Genomic DNA, 5,204 nt, shown 5'->3' with positions numbered 1-5,204 from the left:
GTATTGAGTGACCAAATCCTGCAGAGCTGTGCAGGTACACTTATCTTTCATATTAATGATGGGATAGAGGCAGTGTTCAGTTGAGTTCTGAGTCAACCCCCATCCAGTGGAACCGCAAAAGTCTATGTCAAAAAACAAAACCACACATACACACACACACGCGCGCACACACGACGCAAGCTGAAGGAAAATGAAAATACAGCTTCTATTTCAATGGCTAACACAAAGGATAAATTTTATTCCATATCTTTTTTGGGAGAGTTTCCATGATTCTGGATTGGCATCAATGTGTAAGACACATGGTGTTTTGGTAAAGGCCAACTCCACCCTGGGGCTGTTCGCGTCAGCATCCACAGCCACTTCGTCAGATCCACATCTCCTTTATGTCTCCCTAGCTGTCTTCCTACTAGGAAGCCGAGCACATTTGTGGAACCTAGACTGGGTTTTAAGTATTCATCTGCCTTCCTTCTGGTACTCAGCGTCGGTCTTCTGGGATTGACTGCAGATTGTTCTTTATCCATGACTCAGAGAAGCGACACAACTGAGCAAGCCTGAAAAAGATGAGGAAATCTGAAGAACTAAGTGGACCCGGGAACCTCTGCCCCATAGTTATGTTCCTGCCCCTCCCCCCACCCAGCATTTGCTATCAGCACTACAGTATTCCCCCCCACCAAATATGTAACCATAGTTTCATTTTCCATGGATTCAGTTACCAGAGGTCAACTGTGGTGTGAAAAAAATAAATATTAAAGGAATATTTGAGAAATGAATAGTTGCTAAGTTTTAAATGGTGTACTGTTCTGAAGTAGCATGTTGAAATTTTACTCCATGTCATTTCATCCTGCCTGTGAACAACACAAATGATTTGTCCAGCATATCCACATGCACAGGACATAAAGAATTGCCTCATAGTCGAGAGCTTGTGTTCAGGCCTGATTTTACTTAAAGGAAGAGGCAAGGCATAACACACAGAAAAAATAGATTCATGCTGACATTTGGTAGCCATGCTGCATGATATTTTGGAAAAAGCATAAAATAGATAGACCTTAGAAAATATCCCCTAGATCAGATCACAAGAACTCATTATCTCTGTACATCATCATGTAAAATGATGCTGATTGAAATGAACTCCAAGAAATAGAAACAAGAGGGTTTTTTAAATTTTACTTTTTGTGAGTTCGTTTCCTGTTGTTCTCCTTGTGGCACTGTTTTCTATTTCTCTACCTTTGGTCTTGAATATAAGTTTATCTGATTTGGGGAAGATAAGGGGAAGCACCAAAGTCGTGGGACAGAGGGTGAAATAATTCAGCAATGACACTGACTAGACACTATGTTGAAAACAATCTATATAACTTGTGGAGGAATGAGGTCAGGAGGCAAAAAAATGGGAGAAAATAAGGGAAGAGGTGACACTGTTCAAAAAGGAATGCACTCAAGCCAGGCATTGATGGCTCACATTTGTAATCCTGTCCAATCAGGAGGCTGAGATCTTAGGGTCGTGGTTTGAAGCCAGAAAAGTCCCCATGAGACTTTTATATCCATTAAACAACTCAGAAAAAGCCACACGTGGCACTGTGTCTCAAGTGGTAGAGTGCTAGTCTTGAGCACAAAGAGGCTCAGTAACAGTGCCCAGGCTTGAGTTCACGCCCCAGGACCAGCAAAAAGAAAAGAAAAAGAAAAGGAAAGAAAAGAAAAGAACTCAATACCTGACTTTTGAAACTGAACCCCTCTGTACATCACCTTTACAATAAATTTTTTAAAAGAAAATATTACCCTCGGGCTGGGAGTGTAGCCTAGTGTTAGAGTGCTCGCCTAGTATGCACGAAGCTCTGGATTCGATTCTTCAGTACCACATACACAGAAAAAGCTGGTAGTGGCGCTGTGGCTCAGGCAGCAGAGCACCAGCCTTGAGCAAAAAGTGTTCAAGGACAGTGCCCAGGCCCTGAGTTCAAGCCCTAGGACTGGCAAAAAAAGTAGTATCCTCTACTAATATTATAATTTCTTTCATTTTTTTCAATCTTGACAAAAATGCTAAGATTATAGGCATGAGTCACTGCAGCACCAGGCCTCTAAATGCATTTTTTTGCCAGTCTTGGGACTTGAACTTAGAACCCGAGCACTGCCCTTGAGCTTTCTCAAGGCAAGCAGTCTACCACTATGAGATTGGACTGAATTTGTATATTGATTTGGGAAAAGAATTGATTAAATATTTTCCTACCAAGAAAACAATGGAGATTAGTATCAAAAGGGAAATAAAAATATAGTATTTCTAGCCGGGCACAGTGGCTCACGCTGGTAATCCTAGCTACTCAGGAGGCTGAGATCTGAGGATCTTGGTTCAAAGCCAGCCTGGGCACTAACGTCTGTGAGACTCTTAGCTCCAATTAAAGGGAAGTGTGACTGAGGCTCAAGAAGTAGGGAGGTAGACTTGAGCTGAAGAGCTAAGGGACAATGCCCAGGCCCAGGGGTAGGGTGGCAGCCTTGAGCTGAAGAGCTCAGGGACAGCACCAAGGCCCAGAGTTCAAACCCCATGACCTACAAATAATATATAATTTCCTATTATTGTTTAAAAAATTATTCACATAAGTTTGGTGATCACTTTGAATTAGAAATATTTCTTTTTGTATGTGTTTGTGTGTCAGTCCTCTATTACTTGAGCCACAACTTCAGTTCCAGCTTTTTGGTGGTTAATTGGAGATAAGAATCTCCTGGATTTTTCTGAAGGGGCTGGCTTCCAACTGTGATTCTTAGACTCAGCTTCCTGGGTACCCAGGATTATAGGCGTGATTCATCAGTGCCTCTTTTTTTTTGAGGGGGGTGGTTTGTTTTGTTTTGCACAATGTAACATCATTGTCTTTATTTGATTCTGTGTTGACTAGGAGAAAACCTAGATTATGGAGCCTTAAAAGAGAGAGAGTGTTGTGACCCAGGTTCTGTTAACAGATCTGTGCCTTAATTCCCTCATTGGATATGTACACTGAAATAGATACAAGCTGCAAGTCTTTATAATGGCTAGTTTAGTTCCCCAGTAGAACAGAACAGTGAACATTTTAAAGCCGTTGTTAACTACTGACTCCTATCTACCTCTAGAGAGTCCCATGTGAGTCACCCTTTAGTGCGGACAATAGCTTCCTCTCAATACGAGACATGGAAGCCACTAGAGCTGCGATGAAACATCCCACAACACAAACTGTGTATTATAAGAGTAGTTGCACAGTTGTCCAATCATGACCTAGGCTAAAGCAGAGAATACGCATAGAAAATCTTACCTGGTTGGTACTGCAGTCCCTTAGAGCACTCACTAGGTGATTAAATCTTGGGGTGAAAATCGCTGATCACGGCTCTTGGGCACCTGTGGAAAGGGAAAAAAAACTAGTGTTAGGACGTTTTTCTAACTCCTACCCCCAAAGTTAAAGCGGAATAAGTTTGTATGAGCTGGAGTGAGCATCACTGACCGCCTCGAGAAGAGCTAGGGAGATGCTGCACACTTAGGTAATACCTAATCTTCTTCTACTACTTCCCTCTCACTGGGCTCAGGTTTGTTTGAATCAGGAGTAACTTAAGTGGTGGTAGTCAGAATTTAGAACTTTCCATTCTGTGTGAAACCAAGATTCTGAGAGTCATAATGAGTCACTAGGACTCTTTCAACCAATCAGGTCCTGGGTCTTAGAGGAAATAAAGGGGTGAGAAGAAAGGACCAATGCTGCAACTTTAGATACCATGGCTGCTTAGTAGTCTGAGATTATAAGACATCTGGAGAAATGAGTATAATATGTCATATTTGCTTGCCACTAACAAAGTAATTGAAGTGATGAACACCAACGCTGCTGTACAGTGGCAAGGCAGGAGTTGTCATTTGTTCACATTAGTAAAAAAAAAAAAAGAAAAAAGAGAAAAGGTCATTGGGCCACATATCAGTGGCTCCTCTCTGTAATCCCAGCTACTCAAGAGGCTCAGATCTAAGGATCATGGTTCAGTGTCAGCCCAGGCAGCAAAGTCCATGAGATTCATCTCCAAAAACTAGAAGTGGAGCTGTGTCTCAAGTGGTGAAGTGCTAGCCTTAAGGAAAACATCTGGGGACAGTGACCAGGCTGTAGGTTCAAGCCCTGGAACCAGAACAGGCTGTGAAGTCGAGCCCCATGCAAACATTCTCTCTCTCTCTCTCTCTCTCTCTCTCTCTCTCTCTCTCTCTCTCTCTCTCTCTCTCTCTCTCTCTCTCTCTCTCTCTCTCTCTCTCTCTCTCTTCCTCTCTCTCACACAGAGTCATTAGATACAGAAGTAAATAGGAACATAAACTCAAGGGACAAGTGGTCTGATGTCTAATTCCAGTTCTGGTGTGAATTGGAACAGATTCCTTAACTGCTAGATGCATTCCCCTTTGGAAACTGTAAGAAAACATCACCTTTACCTCTGTGACTAATTAATTCAATAATAATATTAAAGTAATCAAACACTGGCTTGTATGCAAAGTACTCATTCACATTTATCTCAGGCACCACACTCTGATTTAAGCCGTTCCCATTGGATCTGTTTGTTTCGTTCCAAGTTTTCCCCCTCACAGTGAGTTTCTTTCCTCCCCACTTTATCCCACTTTCAAAGAAGAATTCCGGAGATAAGGCCAATCTCTTGGTACTCACAGGATCAGAAGAAGACAGGCTGTTCGGTTTCAGGCTGGTCTCTGTTCCACGCGGGTCTATGACTATGCAGCTCCTTTTGTGTCTCTCTTAAATTCTCCCAGCATCTGCGGTTAAGAACATCACCTGGGTTAATGCATCATAGACTGTACTTGCAGATAGCTAAGGGGAAAAAACAGCCTACCAGCCGTGCGTGAACTCAGTACCAGCTTCCTCTTGAGACTGGGATGCCGAGGTCTGCCTGTGAGCCCAGTGGACCCCAGTCTGCACATGTCAGCCTGAAGCCCTGCTGCTGGAGATATTGATGGTGCTGGGATGAGTCACTGCCCTGTGTGACACACAGGATCATGAGATCCTATAGCCTACAGACACACTGACCTTTAGCCTCTGACTACAGTATCGCCAGTGGCAGGGAGGGGTGTGTCCTCAGGCAAGAAGCTACATTTTTATTGATGCAGCAAGAAGCACTTATGAAAAGTTGCGCAAATGAAGTAAGATTTAGGATTTAGCACAACAACATTCTGTATTTTAAGGGGGATTACAGAGTACACATAATTGGTGCCACCTTCA

The 5,204-nt window shown here is 42.8% G+C and overlaps 1 long non-coding RNA gene across 1 annotated transcript; it reads right to left on the bottom strand.

The window, feature by feature from the left end:
• Positions 1–535: 535 nt before the first annotated feature.
• Positions 536–4,718, bottom strand: LOC150041571 (uncharacterized). Its single transcript, XR_016533833.1, has 3 exons — positions 4,638–4,718; positions 3,270–3,352; positions 536–551 (listed from the first exon to the last, which is right to left on the bottom strand). It is a non-coding gene; the product is annotated as an uncharacterized LOC150041571 (long non-coding RNA).
• Positions 4,719–5,204: the final 486 nt, after the last annotated feature.

This window comes from Megascapheus bottae, chromosome X (genome assembly GCF_031878675.1).
Source record: "Megascapheus bottae isolate mThoBot1 chromosome X, mThoBot2.hap1, whole genome shotgun sequence".
Classification (NCBI taxonomy): Eukaryota; Metazoa; Chordata; class Mammalia; order Rodentia; family Geomyidae; genus Megascapheus; species Megascapheus bottae.
Note: the sequence above shows the minus strand (reverse complement) of the source record. Positions and strands in the feature narration are given on the sequence as shown.